The sequence below is a fragment of the Camarhynchus parvulus genome, chromosome 5 (genome assembly GCF_901933205.1).
Source record: "Camarhynchus parvulus chromosome 5, STF_HiC, whole genome shotgun sequence".
NCBI classification, from domain to species: domain Eukaryota; kingdom Metazoa; phylum Chordata; class Aves; order Passeriformes; family Thraupidae; genus Camarhynchus; species Camarhynchus parvulus.
Genome location: NC_044575.1, coordinates 28,080,765 through 28,098,853, shown reverse-complemented (window position 1 = coordinate 28,098,853; position 18,089 = coordinate 28,080,765). Strand labels below are relative to the sequence as shown.

Genomic DNA, 18,089 nt, shown 5'->3' with positions numbered 1-18,089 from the left:
TGACATTGCTGGTGATGCTCTTCCAGGGAAGTAAAATGCAAAGTGTAATCAAACAGAACAAACTGTCGGATTAGGACTGGAGATTTTAAATTATTTTAGTTTAAACTAATCTGAGGTGTTTATTAGCTGAATAGTAAGATTATTTCTCTTTCAAGAAATACCTGAAGGTATGATATTTACCTTCACCACTGCTTGGATTTTATCAGTTAAGTATTTTAGAACTGAAAAAATCTCATCTCACAAAACTCCTCCTTGGCCTATCAGAAGCCACATCAGAACACAGTATTCTAGGATATAGTATTTAATGTTCCAATTTAAATATGAGCTGCTTTTCCATTCCTAGATTGTACTTGGTCTTGCCTGATGGTGCTGTGCCCAGGAGCTGGCCGCCAGCAGGAAGAGATTTGCTGTTTCCTTCTGCTCTCATCTGGGAGTGATGCACAGCAGGGAGCATGAGAGGGGTCAGGAGTTGGAAGCTGGACCCTTCCTCGTTTTGTTATCCGTACACCCATACTTATGGAGTGTAAAGGATGTATATGGGGCCTCAGCCTGCACTGGTGTCTGTTATGGCCTGAGGAGAAAGGCAGAGAGGTGTTAAACCCATGAGGCCTGCTCTTGAATTCAGGAGAGCTGGAGGACAAATATCCCGCTCGTGAAGGCAAAGTGAGCACACATGGGCAGGGTTGCATCAATCTCCCACATTAGGTTCACAGGAGGTAGCCCAGGCCTGAGTTGCCCCTGCTGTTTTAACACTGTTTAACAATGACCTGAGCTACCAACGCTGCCACGACTTTGGCCAAAACCCCTTATGAATAATTCTGCTTAATTATGGGTGAATGTCTGCAGCTGAAACCTACTACCCATAATGATAGGATTACATTTAAATTCCTCAAATTATAGCTACAGTTATATGCTTAGATTTTGGAAGGGATAACCTCTATTAATCTTTTACAGCATGAGCAGGGATTCTGAATTCCTTAGGCATCAGAGAGCACCTGTCCAGAACCCCAGAGGCCATACCAGTTCCAGTGCAGTTCAGAACCCATCATGTGAATCGCATGTCAGCAAAACCCTCCCCAAGGGGGAAACTGTTCTACCTGAAGAATGAGTAATTGCAACTGGAGACAGTGCCAAATAGATTTTTCTTTTCCATTGGACTGATTTCTGGGAATAAAGCCAACTGGAAGACTGCTAGAAGAAAATCTTCCTAACTGATCATATTTGCAATCAATTTTTTATGCCAGATGTTGCCTCAGAAAATATGAAAGTCAGCAGATAGTAGTTCTAGTATGCAACTTGAAAAGGGCTGATTTTTATATAAAGAAAAGAAAATGAAGATTTGATGCTTTCTTGAAGTGTACAGAGTCTGTATGTAGCCAAACAATGCAAACTCATGAGGAAAGAACGGGTGGGAATCCAAGAAGTTAACAAATGTCCCGTAACAAAAACCTACTGTGTAATAGAAAGACTTCTACAGCTACCCTTAATTGTGAAGAATTAGTCAAGAGAAGCCTGACTTTATAATTTAATTTTCAGAGTTGACAGAGGAGAAGCTGAGAGTAAATTGGGTTGCTTTTTGGGAAATCATGGAACATGAAGTTGTTGGAAAGCAGGAAGGGTTGAGAACAATGGATGTTAGACAGGAACAGGTTCAGTTCTTTGCTTGTCACTTTTTTACTAAGCAAATGGTGTAAGTTTCTATCTATGGGATCTGTACCACCCTCTTCCATCTGTGAAGAGGAATAACAGCACCTTCCCTAAGCAGCGCATAGTCAATGTGATAATGAAGCTGAATAATAAGTACATTAGATAAACTTGGCAATGGGAGGAATTTAAGGTGGTTGGAAGGTAACTTAAATTGCTTACAGGATTTTATGGTGCAGGAGGTTTTGTCCTTCATCATCTTAGATCCCCTTTACCTCTTTACTGTAGCACATAAGCAGTGATGCAGTTACTGTGTCACTGAACATACTAAAAGGGGTGGGATGATGGATAGTTTACCATAGCAGTTTTGTAGAATTGGTGCTTCCTACACATGTGTATATAGGTGAGATCCTGCAGTTTCTCTCCTTGAACTAACAGGCTCACTGTACTCAGTGATTTGGGTTTTGTTGTACAATTTTTTTTTCTTCTCACTCTCATGCTTTTTGGCACAGTGTAGGGATGAGATTCATGAGATGGTGCCAGTACAGGCCCATGGCACTGAAGAACACCACAGTGAGATACCTGTGCAGGATGGCTGCTGTACAGTGGCACTGTGTCCAGGCAAATTGTTCTGCTGGGTTTTGAATGTCATTCTCTGGGACATGGCATGGGTGCTGATTGTACCCAAAGGAAGCAAATGCTAAGAAGGCAAATGTGATCTTCTGGTTTATTGGGCAAAGTGTCTCTGATTGCAAGGGAGGACACCGCTGTTTTGCAAGGTACTGAGGAGACTCTGTGCAGAACACTGTGTATTATTCCAGTGTTGGGAAATCCTGCAGGCAAGATTCTGGTGTTAAAAAAGATTAAATTGAATTTGAGACAGCAGGGCTAGTTAGGATGATCAGTGAACCAGTAAGCTAGCCTTAGGACAGGGCACTAAAAGTGCTTCTATCTTTGAGCCTGTAAAATGAAATTTGAGGCAGGAGGTGGCAGACCTTTAAAAATATGCAAAGGACCGGGCAATTTGCTCAGCCAGTGCCTTTCATGTATCTTGCATTTTGCTGTGCTAACCTGGGGACATGTCACAGTCACCCTCAGAAATGCAGACTCTGAAGCAACAACTCCTATGAAAATCAGGGTGGTTTGGTTGTTGACTTCAACTGTAGCAAGACCTACAGGAAACTCCCTTTTCCTTGCTCTGAACATTTAGCCCTTAAGTGAAGTGGAATTAATACCATTGTGCTGTGTGGCTTGAAACTAGCACAACTGGAGCAGAAGTCAATTTGCTGTATTTGAAAGAAAATTAATTAAGGCCTCATTTTTTCCCTCAGAGAGAAAAGCTCTGGGTAGTTTCCAGGAGATTTTTTTTTTTTTGAGCTTCTGTGGTACAGGCCTATATGTACAGAAGAAAGTAGTGCAGCTTCAAGACCCAAATCCCTATAAACTCCAGGGTGTGAGCTGGAGCTCCTTGCTCCCATGACAGCATGACAGACCTGGTGACTGCTCCACAACTATATGCTGCATTTCAAGTCACAGAAATAAAAAAAATCTCTTAATGCAGTGCATGTTTGTGGTACTCCAAGAAAGGAAATGTCATGGCAAGGATGGTGCTCATAGCCAGGTTTAGCCTTACCTGTTCTTCATCAGCAGACTGTGAACTCAAGTGTCCTAACAAGGCAAAAGGGTGGATGGTGTGCCAAGATTACTCTTTTATTCTTGTTTTTCCCATGTTGCTTTCATAGTCTTTTGGAGATGAGCTGTTCTATTTACATCTGCTCTGAGTATTAATAATGAATAATGCCCAGCTAAACACAAAAAGTGTGCATGGGTTCCAGTGTATAATAGTGGAAGCATAACTGAGGGCTAGCAGGCCAGGAGATGTGTGCAGAAGGAAGTGGGGAAAAAATGAAAGCAAAACAAGAGAGGTATAATCTACAGGAGGCTAATGGGCTGTGAGGATTTTGACAGCACTTAAAAACTGATTTACTCCTGCACAAATCCCATTTCAAACAAGTTGCCAATAGGTCACAGAGGTGTTTCCAGCAAGAAGCAAAGGAGGAACAAGAGTGTGTGTGGCTGACATATATGCCGAAGTGGGAGATGCTGTTGGCTAGAATGAGGCCTGGAATGCTGGCAGCTCCAAGAAACAAAAGGCATCTCTGGTGTGATGCCAGCTACCTGCTTTCCCACTGGAATCTGGATGTGGGTGGGGGGGTTGATGGAAACAGAAAAATGTGAGTAGCTCTCCTGCATCTTAGCAATAAGAGCTCTCTCTGAGAAAGAAGGGTTTGTGAGAGAGTCCCCTGAACCCAACAAGTCCTTGATGACTGAGCTGGGAGCTCAGGGCGTCTGTAGCAGCCTATCCTTAGAGTGAAGTGGTCTTAGTCATTTGGTTTGCTGGCTGGCCAGCAATGTGCAGGAGAGAACAAATGGCATGGAGCGGGTGCAGCACTCCCTCTTTGTCTGCTGGGCACACAGTGCTGGGGAGAAGGAGGTCACATAGCATGGTAACATTACCAAGGCTCTTGGCCAAGGATAGATTGTGTGACAGCCTGAAGTAACATTATCCCTTAGATTATGTTTTTTCTCCTCTGATAGTGCTTGAACTGTCATGAGACCTTTTCTAGCTGAGCATTACCATCAGAAATCATATTTTATCAGGCGTCTCTCAGAAGTGAATTTACCTTGAAATTGGAGTCATGTTAGGTATGTGGCATCTGAACAGTTTAATAATTTTTGAAGTTGTATTGGGTTTCCATGGCCAAGCTTTGGTAGCAGTGGGGAGGGCCACAGGGGTGGCTGCTGTGAGAAGCTGCTAGAAACTTCCTTCATGTTCAGTAGAGCCAATCTCTGGTGGCTCCACAGATGGATGTGCCTCTGATCAAGGCTAAACACCAGTTAGAAATGGTGGTAATGCCTGTCCTTGAAGGCCTGCACCCCCTGGAAGAGTGACCCACACTGCAGCAGTTAGAGCAGGACTGTGGTCTGTGGGATGGACTCAGGTTGTGGCAGTTCACAGGGAGGTGTTGCTTGTGAGATGGACTCAGGCTGGAGAAATTCATGGAGAACTGTCTCCTGTGGGAGGGACCCACAATGGAACAGGGGAAGGATTCCCTTCCCTGTGCAGTGTGAGAAGCCATGGGTGATGAACTGACCATAGCCCTCATTCCCTGTCTTCCTGTGCTGCTGGGGGGGGGAAGTAGAGCTCAGGGAAGAGGAAGAGGTGGAGGGAAGGTGTTTCAAAGGTTTTATTTTACTTCTTATCATCCTGCTCTAATTTTTTTTACTAATAAATTCAGTTAATATCTCTAATTCTATCTTGGTTTTGTCTGTGCTGGTCTTTGATGAGTGATCTCTCCTGGTCCTTATTGCAACTCATGAACCTTTTGTTATATTTTCTCTCTCCTGTCCAGCTGTAGAGGGGAGTGACAGAGGGGCTTTGGTGGGTGCCTGGGATCCAGCCAGAGTCAACCTACTACAGAAGTCCACCTTGGGAGAGAAGGAATGGGCAGATGTGTGCAGGAGGGTAAGAAGTAACATTTGTTTTCACAAGGTTGTGAAAGGCTTTTGGCAGTTTGAATGGTAGGATACAAATTTCAAGTCTGGGATTAAAAATATGTTTGTTTTATTTGGTTAATCCAGTGGCAGATCTGGATCTGGAGGGCAGCCACTGTCCCTGTGGGGTCTATGAAGGCATGCAGAACAGTATGCATTTGCATCACTATGAGAGATGTTTTATATTGTTGTAAAACATGTCCTCTCTAGCCCAGCTTCCACTGCCATCCCACTGCTGCAGGTTTGCCAAAAGAACCAGGGCAAAATGTGGTGTGGGCTCTCTCACTGCCCCCATGTATGGGCTGCCCTTTTCCCCAGCCCTGTGCTAGGGAGTCTGACCAAATCCCATCCGTGTCTCCGCCAGAAAGTGGTGTATTGATGGACTAAGACTTATGTGACAGTAAAACTCTTCTGTGGAGTAAAAGCAACATCCATAACCACTGGATAAGAAATTAATTATTTAATCAGATGGGGCCACACAAAGTAAGCATGCTTTGACCTTCTGGTGGAGTTTGGCAGCTTTTATGCTTTAAAATTTCTATTACTGAAAATGAAATGTTCCAATGAATTATTTATTTTTGTCTCTATTCAAGCAACCGGAAAATGAACATTAGGAAAATTGTGCCAAAATACCTGGGTTGAGATGCCAAGCTTTGTGCCTTGGGGAGAGGTGCTCTGATGGTAGCAGCTCCCAACCTTCCCTTTTTGACACATGTAATAAGGAGAAAATGTCTCACCTCCTTCTTCAGAACCTGGAGCCTGAAAAGATTGGAATCAGTTGGTCACGGGCATTTGCCTGGAAGAAGGCTGTAACTGTTCTGGGGGCAGTTGGTGGCATTTAGCTCCTCTGAAGCATTGGTATTGGCTAATGCTGGTAACAGGATGTTGGATTAGACTGGCTGGTGGTCTGATGCAGAGTGGCAAATCCAATGTAAAAGGAATTAGTTAATGTCTGTGTGATACTTTGGACATTTAAGATGGTTTGTGAATGCTGATTTCTGTGATTCTATGATAAACAACAAAAAAAAAAAGCACAGCCAAATTAGTGTATCTGAGCCTCAAAGGAAGAATTTAGTGGTTTTATTATGGCTTGATACAGTTATAAAGAGAAATATGTATGAATGAAAATTACAGAAACAAAGTATAGCATAGAAATAAAAGGATCTCTAAATGTTAAAAATGTTGAACTGGTTAAGCCAAAAATGTGATGAATCAGTCCCTAGAGAGAGGTCAGAGAGGGAGAATTTGCCAGAAATTGCACCTTTCTCTGTGCGCTAATGCCATGAGCAGAAGGGAGTATTCTGGCAGCCTCCTCACAGCTCTTTTATTTCAGAGGTACAAAGGTTTCTGAACTTCTCCTTCAGGACAGCAGCACTAATTGATCAAAGCACAGCAAAACACAGGCCAATATTTCGCTCCATGCCTTCCACCTTTGCATCTGAGATGTGACAAAAAGAACAGCTGTGTGAATCAGCAGGTTTGCATGCAGCTCTAGCTCCCACTCTTCCTTCCTGCCTTTAGGCATGTTTTCCACATGATGATGTAGTTTTATCCTGCTTTTTGGTGTTGAAGTGCTTAGAAGGGGAGTATTTATAGGGAATGTTTTGTGATGTTTACAAGGGGAGTATTTAGAGGGAATGTTTTGTGATGTATCATATTTATTTCCTACATCTGATGAAATGATGGTAAATGATTGGTGAGCTATAACCTGTTATGTGCTTTTACTATGAATGATCACTGTACTATTGCAGAAAAATAGGTAAACGTCCCTTCACCTTTCCAGTAGAACTACATATGGTTCCTTCCCCATATAAGAGGGAGAACAGCTCACTCTTCACAGCAAAATATGAATAATGTAGCAGATCCATAGAAAGTAGGTGTTAGTTCAAGCAATAGAAAGGAAAGCAAAGCAAGGAATCCTTCCTTGATTCCCTGACGGCACTTTTGGATACAGGAATGTTGTCTTGGGAGGAGCCGTAAAAAGCAGATGAAGAGAGAGGAGGCGGCAAGGTGGCAAGCACCCCCTACGCCTGTATGCACGACACCCCTGCGAGTACGAGTGTGACCTCCTGCACCAGCCCGGCCTTGGAGCTTGCAGCCAGCAGTGTGGCTGTGCTGGTGCCGCACAGCAGGACGGGCCCAGCCGTGCCCTGCGCTCCCGCGGGCTGTCCCCAGCGGAGTGCCGGTGGGACAGGACAAGGAACGGGCTGGCGGCAGTGTGCCTGCTGCAGGAGCATTGGCACGGCTTCTGTGCCGCTGTGGCGAGTTGGCAGGAGCGTGCCCATGGCTGCGTCTCCGCACTGCCCGAGCTCTGGGGTGGCTCCGCAGCCGCGACAAAGGCAAGGGACACGCTCACCGTGCGCTGCCCCGGGGCCCGGCGAGAAGGGGCTGGCAGCGCAAGGAGACGGCCGGGGCTGTGCAACACCGCTCTCCCCTGCTGCTGCTGCGGAGCCGCTTCTGCTCCGGCACGGAGCGGCAGAAGGCCGGAGAGGGCTCCAGCTCCGCTCACAGCCGCTGTCCCCCGGTGCCGTGACGAGAGCGAACGCCACGTGTCCGTGCAGCCGCACGCCGCCCCGCGGAGAGGCGAGGACGCTCGCAGCGCTCCCGCCGCCTGCCAACAGCGGCCGTCGCTGCATGTGGCGGGTCGGGGCGGCGCTCCGTCTCATGCTGCGCCATCCCCTCCCTCAGCGGCGGCGGCCGCTGCCGCTCCCCAGGCCGCGCTCCGCCCCCCGCGGGCCGCGCCGCAGCGCCCCCTCTCTGGCTGCGCCCCTTCGCGCGGCTCCTTTAAGGCTGCCCCGCCCCGCGCGCCGCCGGGCCCAGCTCGCGGGGCGGGGCGGGGCCTGGCGCGCGGCGGCGGCCGGGGCGTTGGGCGGGCGAGACGCCGGGGCGGCCGGGGCGCGCGGCCGCCGACCTGCAGCGCCAGCGGCACCGCCGCCCCAGCCCGCCCGCCGAGCCCGCCCGCCGGGTGAGCACCCGCCCGGTGAGCACCCGCAGCTGCCGCCGCCGCGGGGGAGGGCGCGCAGCCGAGGGGCCGCCGGGGCGCGGGGCGGGGGCAGCGGGCTGGTTGCGGCGGGGCGCCGAACCGGGCCCGCCGCCGGGGAGCGGGGAGCGTGTGCTGGACGGGGGCCGGGAGCCGGAAGGTGTCGGCGGCGCTCCCCCGGTGGCCCGCGAGGGGAGCCCTGCCCAGGTGCGGCCCCGCACAGAGCTGGCGGTGCTCGGGGCTGCGGCGGGAGCCCTTCCCCGCCCGGCTGCCCGGCCGCCTCCCTTACATAATGTCACCTGTGGTACCTGCGGCTCCCTCGTGTCACAGCGGCGGGTGGTCGGTGGTGGCGGCAGAGCTGGGCTTTCTCTGAGGTCAGCGGTCTTAAAGTGTGTGTGTCTCGGGCGTGAGGATTCGCTTGGTGCGGGATGAACCTCTAGGGTTTAAAACCCCTAAGTAACAGCGGATAAGCGTTTGCCACGGTCTTCGCGTTTTCCTTTCGCAGAGCTTTTGTGTGTGTAGGGAAACACAGGGAAAGTGGTGGCTGAGATGAAGGTGGTAGTGGAGGCACTGCTGCGGACAATTCAACGTGAGAAACTTTGTGTTTGCTAGGTTTTCATCTTTGCTTGCTTCTTTGTGGTGCTTTAACACTGCCCGGAGGTCAGAGCTTCCGTAGCAGCTGCCTTTACACGTGTGCAGTGCTTAGGCTGAGCTTCTACTTGTGCGTGTAACAAATCTATGGTAAATCCCCCGTGGAAGACCTGGAACTCAAAAATAGCCGTGCTAGGCTTCTCAGAACCGACAAGCAATAATTGTTCTAAGTATCCCTAAAATTGGGTAAAGGATGAAAAAATACCATAGTAAATTGTTCTTATTTCTAATATACGAATGGAAATAGTGATACAGGGTTTCAGCTTTGTAGTGTTCTTTTAAACAGATTAATGCAAATACAGTAGTTTCAAGTGGGCGTATTCTCAAGGGGGTTACGTTATTGTGGGGAACAGACATGATCTCAGTGTAGTTACAGTAACACAGATTTTGTTGAGTGAAAGGGAGCGAAAGGAAGTAAATATATAAATTAAAAATATTCTGAAGTAGTTAAGAGCTAAACTGAGCCGATGGGCAGAGAGGATCTTGCACTTGTCTGTTTGCGCTTCCTAGTGGCTTTTTGTGTGTGTTCCCATAAAAGCTATTATGTAATGGTGCTTCTCTTGGCAGGAATCTATTGTCACCGTAATTCCTGAGGTTTCTGGAGCAATGCAGCTTGTTCAGAAGAGTCGTGGTCAGAACAATAGCAAGAAAAGTTCTTAAGAGGAGGTGTTTAACCTCTTTAATTTTTCATGCAGTAGGACTAGGCTCAAGACATCTGGATCTTTCCCAGAGTATCTTTGCTGTCCTCTGTTGTTCAGCTTGTCTTTCTCTTCTCCTAGGCTGCGCTATAGCTGTCGGGCACCAGCTAGCTGCTTACATCTGCATCAGAGCTGGGAAAACATTGACTCTCCCCTTTAATAATATTTGTTATACTTCTCTTTGTAGTGATTTTGTCTTTTCCCCTCTGAACAGATGCAAAAGTGATATAGTTAAAGCACTTAACTGTTGCTTAGACAAGAAAAAATCTTGAGATAATGGAGAAAGGGAACTCTCCCAGTTCTCATCTCTAGTTTGAACTTGTCTGTATACATCAAAGGGAGGCAAAATGCCTAAGCAGAGAAGGAATTTACATATTAAATGCCAGTGCTCTAAGGATTTGTGCTCTCTGTGGTGTCTGTAGTTTATCATTGATTTCATGCACCTCTTCAGGTGTCTGCCATAAATCTCTGTAAGTCTGCCTCCTTTTCTTCTTTTCATGACATACTTTTTTTGGGGGTATATTTTCATGAAGAGAGAATAATTCTTTCTAGTAGTGTAATCTGGTGGCTGGTTGTGGCACTGGCAGCTTTACAGATCATACTTTTATCTTTGTAACTCTCATGTTGTTTCTGGTAGTAATTCTCTAAGCAAAACTTTGAGAAAGAACTAGTTTTCTTTTTCTTGTTTGCAGTTTCATCTTCCCTCTTACATTGGCTTGTCCAGTTATTTAAATGAGTGTTTTATGGATTACTAGAAAAGACAGTACCATCTGAAAGTAGGAAAGTATGTTTCTTTAAGAGCCACTGGGTGAAGGATGTGCTTTAAAGATCTGCAACTTAATCTAACTAGATTTTAAAATTGAAGGTCACTGTAGAGCGAAGTGAGCACATGATAAGGGAGCCATAACCTCCTCTTAGACAAGTTACTGTCAAAAGCCAGGTGCCCCCATATCCTCTTTAAAGGCAGATTACTCTCTAAAGTATGGGTCTGGGAAAGTACTAATCTCAAGACAGAAATTTCCCAACCGCAAATGTAGCAGAGACTTTGGCTCTGTCCCCTGCTGTCTCTGCTTGTCATGCAAATTGACCACCTGCAGATTTTGAGGAGGACTCAATGCCCTTGAGTTGTGCCGTGCTCCGTGTCTCTGCTGAAACAGTTTCCACACAGTTATCAGCAGTTTATATTTAGTGCAGTGTGTGAAGGTGGATTGAAATGCCTGCTTGAGCAGAGCTGCCTGGGCAGTCAGCAAGTAATGGTAACTGGAGTCACTAAGTGTGCGTCCTGCCTGCAGCGTAGTGGTTTTGGTGGAATTCATTTTGTCTTGGGGTCAGGGTTGTTTTCTGCTGCTTTGCTCCTGCCTCGAGAATTTTTTCAACTCTCAGTGAGAGCAGCCTGCCCATGGTCTTAACCTCAGCTGTGCAACGTCCTAACCATAGATTTGGGTTTCTGTGACTGTTTCTGTTGCGTCACTTCTGCTTTTTATCGGTGTACTTGCTCACACCACAGCCGCCTACTGCTGTACTGCCCAAATACGGCTCTTGCTTGTTCTGCTTTTGTGAGCAAACGGATGTCAGTTGCTGGCCTCTGTCAGTCCAGGAAGGCTGGATGCTGCACTCGGGGTCTGTGTCAGGCCACTGCTGTTGTATTTTTTTTCCCTTTTGAAAGTTGCATCTCTTTTTGCTTGCCTGAGATACTTCCAGAGAAGCCTATTATCTGTGAATAACTGCATGAAAGGACAGTAGCTTGGAAGCCTTTCTCCAAAGTTTCCTGAACTATGTCCTTTTGTGCACTCTGCTTGGTGCGAGGACTCCCTGCAGCTCCTCTTCCCTCTGAGCCACTTGTTGGCTGCTGTAACCAGCTGATCCCAGCTGATCAGGCTTAGCTGGGGGGAGAGGCATCTTTCGCTGGCAGGGTTGGTCTCACAACCTGTTTGCCTGAAAGACTGGGAAGGAGGGAGGAGGGGCAGCAGGGATTGAATTCTGCTTTAGGAATATGTAAATATACATTTCCTAGAACAGAGAAAGGGAAAAATTAACCCATATATAGCAAAGGATTGTGATATTACTTACAGTAGATTTCTTTTGCCAAAATACACTAGTCTATAATTATGTCTAGTTGTCATGACAAGTGTCATGTCCTAGAAATGCCATCATACGTGTTTAATCTCGTGTTATTAAGTTACTCTGGGTACAAGTAGAATTATTTCAGATGTAACAATTTAACCTCCAGCACAGAGTGTTGTAGTTGGGAGCAGGTAGATTACTTCAGTGAAGCATTCTCTGTCTTTTTAAGCCTATCTGTGTAATTCATCTGGCTTTGCTAGTCTGTAGTTAATGTAGATGGTATTTTCCCTGACTCTGCTAGAAGTCTTGTTTATGCAGCTGCAAAAATTGATTTTAACTTTAATCAGTAGAAATACTTCCTATAAATGTCTGGAAGTGAGCTTTTGTATGTACGAGAAAAGTTTTCCTCTGCCATTCATATGTTGGCTGTTTTGTTATTGAGCAGTGGCAGCTACTGCTCTCTCACAGGAAGCTTAGTGCTCTCACATGGCTTACTACATGATGCAGTCTGCAAAGTCTGTTGTCAGACCAAGCATAGTGATGCTAATAAGAGACCAGTGAAAGCCTGGCCTATTGTTTGCTTGCTTATTTATTTATTTTAAATATTTGTGTGTAGTAATTCAAGACAGTTTTTTGAGGAAGCTCACATTGAAGAGCTGCAGGACCAGGAGTTAGAGGTGTAAAACCCCTACTGCTTTCCCACTCTCTCAGTTGTCCCCCCAGTTTCTCTTTCCATGTGTGTTGAACAGTGGGCAGGCTCCAAAAGTGGAGCTTTGTCTGCAGCACAAGGGATCTCTGTGTCTCGTGTCACTCTGGTGATTCCCCGAGGGGAGCTGCTAGCGTGGCAACCAGCCCATCAGCTGTAAATTGGCTTCCTGGTATAAGTGAGTGTTGAGTGGAATGGGTTGGTCATCACTGCTGTGGTAACCTTGTAACAAGGCAAAGTACAGCTTTTGGAGCTGGTTGAGCAGAGTCAAGGGAAATGGGCCACTGGAATCACTTTCATGTGGTAAATAAAACACCACAGCACGTCATATTTGTGCTACAGAATAGAATGGCTTTAATTCTTACAGTGTTTAAATCTTACTTGTCATAGGAGTAACTTCCTTGTAGGCAGTTGAACTTTGCAGGGCTGAAATGTGCACCATTTTAACCTCATGTTCAGAAATGAACCAGCTTCAATACCGTATCTCTGTTCATAGCTCCCTTAGCTTACACTTCAGAAGTGCCAGGACCATTTGGAAAACTTCAAAGCCATTTACATTTTTCCTAAACTAATTTTCCTCACAGTTTATAATATTGCTGTGCTTCACTGCAGTTCCTGTTTTTTCCTTGCATTGATTTAATGGGATTTTGTAATAAAATGAGTGGGAATTGCAAGAATTTCTGATCAAAACCAAGTTTGCAGACTGTTTGGGAATGAAGATAGAAAAGAAGTTATGTTGGTATATTAGATGTTTCTGCAGGACCTTTAGGGGTACATAAGTTTTAAGAGGTCTTTTAATTGGTCTTTAAAAAATCAGCAAGCAAACCAAAACCAAACAACACCCTTCCCAACCCTCCAATTCCTGTGAGTGAGCTTGAGGATGATCTTAAAGGCTGCTTGCTTTGAAAGGAGCTGTATGTGTAGTGTTAAACCTATAAGTTAGTGAAATGCTTGAATATCTTCAACATATTTATGCTCTTTGGGTTTTCTTTTCTCTGTAAATAACTTCTTAAAAGTCTTCAAGGACAATATATTAGAGCAGCCCCCACTAATACAGTTTTATGAGGGGATGTGTTAGAATCCCCTTTGGATATTGGAGCCCATTTGTGCTGACCACTCTCAAAAGGCATTTTATTTGTGAGACCCAGTAAGGTGCTCTAATGTTAATTAAAACACCTCCCCCCACCCCTTCTTTAAAGGAAAGTGCATACTGGGTATGTGTGGCTCTCTAATGAGCCAAAAGCCAGCTGATGTTCAGTGAAGACAACAGTAAGTTATCATTCTCTGCTATGTATGGATTCATTATATTTGAAAGCTAAGACAGAAACTGCCTCTAAAATACCCTGTGTAGGTTATTCTTTGGTGCTGATACGCAGACTGAGGAGAATCTCTTCTGTGCCAAAACACCAGCCTGGGAGGGTGATTGACATATCTGCTTTTCAAGAGAAGTGTCAAAATTGCAGAGCATTGCTCAGAGGGTATGAAAGCTTCACTTCTCCATCTGCCGCCGCATATGCCACGGGCCAGCCAGTGGCCATGTGTGCGATCATCCTGAAAGCTTTAAAGGCAGCTTCTCTCTGAGGGCCCCTCACTCCTTTTCAAAGTCCAAAAAGGGCATGCTGCTTGCTTCAGGAAAGGGAGGGTCCTGTTTTCCCTAAGGAAAATCAAGTAGTATGTCTTTATAAGCTATAGCACTATTGCAAAGAGCTGCATGATCCTGAAATGTTGCGGACTCATTCTGTGATGTGCAACAAAAGCGTGCTGGAGACTCATTGCAAGCTTTTCCCCGGTATATGAGTAGACTACAAAACCATACAAACTTGCTAACAGAGATTAATTAAAAATAATTTCATGGGTACAGGGAGCAGGGTTGTAAGATCAGGGTTTGTCTTTTTGTAAGCATATCAGAGATGTGAAGAGCAGTTTGCTGGGTTTACTTTTAATTTCATTAGCTGTGAGAACCTTCATCTCAAGTCTGTCTATGGTTTCCTGTCTTGCAGGGCTTACACAGTTCTGTGACTTAAAAAGCTGACATTTAAATGTGACAATGAAATGTTTAGCAACAAAGGACATCTTTAAGCAGGCTGAACAAAAATTCCTTTCAGCTGCGTGCTTTTGCTCTTACTTGGATGACCAGTTTTTCCCAGTTCTCAGTTTGTTGTTGTGCTTCCCAAAGTGGAGAAGATTTGTCTTATTAATAGCCATCTTTTTAAGTATTGGAATTGTTAGTAATGCTGAATAAAAACGGTGTATACAGTGATGAGACAATGAAACATACCTGTGAATTTTGGCACTGTGGAAATAAATTTCTGTTATGCTTATCTGGGAAGTATGCAGTATTTGCAATCACTGAAAGTGCATGTGTGTATCTGATGGCTGGACTTGATGTAGTTTTAGTATGTGTATTTTGGGTTACTTTGGGGAAGTTTCTGTCCTGCTGAAAAAAACCCCATCAAGCAAACTTGAATGCTGCTGAAAAGTGTTTTTGGTAGTGTTCTGCTACACTTGAAACTGTTCTCTTCTTATCCTTGAGATTTTTAAATGGAGTGTGTGAGGATAGTTTACATATTCTTTAATTTTGAGTAACTTGTGCAGTACATCTCAGACTCAGATCTGAATTTTGTGAGTAACATCTGTACCAGAAGCATAGCTGTGTGCCTGTGTCCTAAAAACATAATAGAACTACTTCTACCCCTCAAGCTTCCTGCTCTTTTGTGTGACAGAATGCCATTCTCAGTACTTACAGGACTAATACCTGCTTTTTTGTGCAGTTCTAGGTGTGTGAATCAACCTATCATCACTGAATCATCAGTTTAATCTGGCTAACTTGACAACCGTTGTATGCCAGCCTGTATCAATACCAGGTAAGATGAAAGCTGATGCTGTTACTTTGTTTTTCCTGAGTTTTTGCTTTTAAAACCTGCATTTTGTCCAAATGCCATGACTCTTCTGTAAATTCAAGGCAGAATATGCTGCCTTCCATGTTCTCATCCTGCAGTGAGACAGCCACTTGTGTTAGCATGTCTAGCTTTTGAAACAGGAAGTATTCTAAAATGTTCTTAGGTTCTGACTCTTTTGTAGCCATGCCTTAGCATTTTTATTTACTCCCTGTTAACCTGGTTTTTGTGTAGCTCAGATACCACAAGCTGTGGTTTTTTTTTTCCTTGTATTCTTCACTCTGGTATACCACTCCCTGGTTTTGCTGAAGAAACTACTGAAGTCCTTCCTGCCTTCCAGAGTTAAGCATGCATGATAAGTCACCTGTGCTATATGACCTTTTCTCTTGAACAAAAAATAGGTTTTGTTTTGATTTGATTTTTTTCCCCTACCTGCTCCCAAATGTTACCTTTTAAAACTTATCACAGAAGGATCATACTTGTATTTTGTATATTTGATGTTTTAGTTGTAAAAAGCTACCCAGATACATCGTTCAGAGAATTAAATTATAAAGCTGTTATTTGGACCTCATCCTTTTATCCCCCTTTAGAGAAGGGGTGTAGATTTCAGGGGGGTGAAGTGGGGAGGAAATCCCTTTAATGCTTTCAAGCAGGTTATTATCCAGCACTCTATGGGAGTCCTAGTGCAGACAAACTAATGTGGGCCTTTGTTCTGATGCTAATCAAGATAGGGATAATTCTTCTGACTACACCCTCTTCCCCTCAGAACCCTCTAGCACTGATAAGGTATTAAGCTGCTTTGCTGCCTCTTTTTTTTCTCTGCCTGCCTGATGTCCTTGTTTTCTGGAACTGCTACCTTGAGTGCAAAGTTTCAAGTTTTAAGAAGGCCTCATTAGGAATGTTTACTTAAATATTAGGAGATTTTTTTGGATGCTCCTGGGTGGTACTTTTACACTTCATTTTAATATATATCTTGATGGCTATGTGTGTGTGTTTATTTTTTGAATCATTAAGTAAAAAATCCCAACTCTTTGTTGATGCAGGACACATTGGATTGAATGCAGTGGCATCTTTTGCTACATGTTGGGAATGTGTAACTCAGATTTAGAAGGTATTTTTCCTTCTGTCTCTTCTTGGCCAAAGCAAACAAGTGTTGTTTCTCAGGTGCTTTTAAGGATTCCTTAAGAGACTAACTTCTGATCCCTAGTCCAAAGAGCTCTGTAAGTTTTCTAGAGTGAATGTGTGTGCAGCCTAGGTAATGTTTTGGTTTATGCCAGTAATCTGCTCTCAGCCTAAACATAATCTGCACAGCATCAGAGATAAGCTTGAAACCTAAGTATATAGTGCAATATGACTCTGCCTGTGATGTAACACAGAATATAGTGCCTCTTCACCACATCTTATTTGTGACCATGGGGAAAGGATGGTGGTGAAAATATGGTTATGTCTCATGTGAAAAGCTGTTAAAAATGTCATGCAGATCAAGAAGAAGGAAGAAGTGTTTGGAGTTAGCCTCTTTAGCTTTTCCGTGGCAGTAAGAAGCTGATGAGAAGCTCATCCTTGTGCTGCTAAAAGCAGGTCTGCTAATATAGCAGTGCTGTTAGTGATAGTGGGCTCTCTGAGGATCGATGGTGGCAATCCTCCATGGATAATCTGTCTTTACTCTGGCTGGGCTGGCCTTCTGGTGAATTTGTGAGGAAGTTTGCAGTCTTTTGCTAGGGGCTGTTTCCTCCACAGGGTAGTACCACCTTTTTGGTATCAGTACAGGACAGAGGGCTGGGAAGGATTCAGACAAGTTAAAGATCTTCCCTAGAAGACAGAGATTGCCTATGTGTGCACAGCTAGTGTGAGCATATTGGTGCAATGCTCTCATGTTTCATTTTGGTGTTCTTCCTTAATGCAGAATTGGAGAAGTCCTGCAGTGATGATGTAAAAATCTGATTTCTTTGCAAACTGCCCAATTTTTGCCTATGTAGACATAGAATATAAGTTGAGCCAAAAAACATGTGTGAAAAGGTAGTGGGGCAGAGGGAGAAAGGCTCCATCAGAAGATGCTCAGCTGAGGTGACTGACTTGAAGTGCTTTCTGCCAGTGACTGTGCACAGATGCAGAGTGTACATTTCAAAGTAATCCAGCCTGACTCCTTGATGCAAACCTGCATGGAAACAGTAGCTGTGGGAAGGGGTTTATCAGCACTTCTAAATAATGTTGTTTTTTAAGGTTGATTCTGCTGACAATATCCAGAAGAGACATCATGACCAGATATGGTAGATTTTATGTGGGTAAAATTATGGGCTGGGTGTAACTGCCTTTGCTAGTGCTATTAACCCAACAACTGTTAAATCCCAGGAAATGCTCATTTTCAGAGTGATTGCTTTTACAACCTGAAAATAAAACCTGGAAGATGTATGTGGTGTTGATTTTATCTTTTCTTTACCCTTGATTTGCATTTGCAGGGCATTTCCAGCAAATGAGTGCCCTGGACTTAGTTATTCATATTGTATCACTTTTCAACATCCTGCTCATCTTTTGTGGTTTGAAACAAAGTAAGTTGATCTCTGTTAGCTTGGTAGACATAGCTACCTGTGCCCAGTGTTTTCCACCATCTCCTGCTGGGCATCTTACAGAGTGATGTGCATGCAGCAGGCTTTCCAGGCATTGTTCCAGACAAGCCTTGCTGAATTTGAGATATGTGATAAGATTTATTTTTATTGTCTGATGTACTTGGTGTCAAGCAACCGTAATTGCTAAAGCAAGCTGGTATTTTATAGTCCTCTTGCATTGTGCATTTAATTACTGCATAACTGATACCTTCTGTGTCAAGCATACATTGATTTTGTGGGTTTTATGCCAACATTGATTTTGGGGTTTTTTATACCATTTGTTTAACAGTC

The 18,089-nt window shown here is 44.6% G+C and overlaps 1 protein-coding gene across 5 annotated transcripts in view; it reads left to right on the top strand.

Annotated features, from left to right (window-relative positions):
• The first annotated feature begins 5,069 nt into the window (after positions 1-5,069).
• SUSD6 (sushi domain containing 6) overlaps positions 5,070-18,089 on the top strand; it is an 82,924-nt gene continuing 69,904 nt past the window's right edge. For 2 of the 5 annotated variants that reach the window (XM_030948535.1, XM_030948531.1), the window contains exons 1-2: positions 8,104-8,179; positions 15,070-15,162. The gene's annotated coding sequence lies outside the window, so the exon portion shown is untranslated. Of the gene's footprint in view, positions 5,171-8,103; positions 8,180-8,301; positions 8,387-15,069; positions 15,163-18,089 lie in introns of those variants that run through there. The other 3 variants (XM_030948533.1, XM_030948532.1, XM_030948534.1) reach the window with 3 other exon arrangements.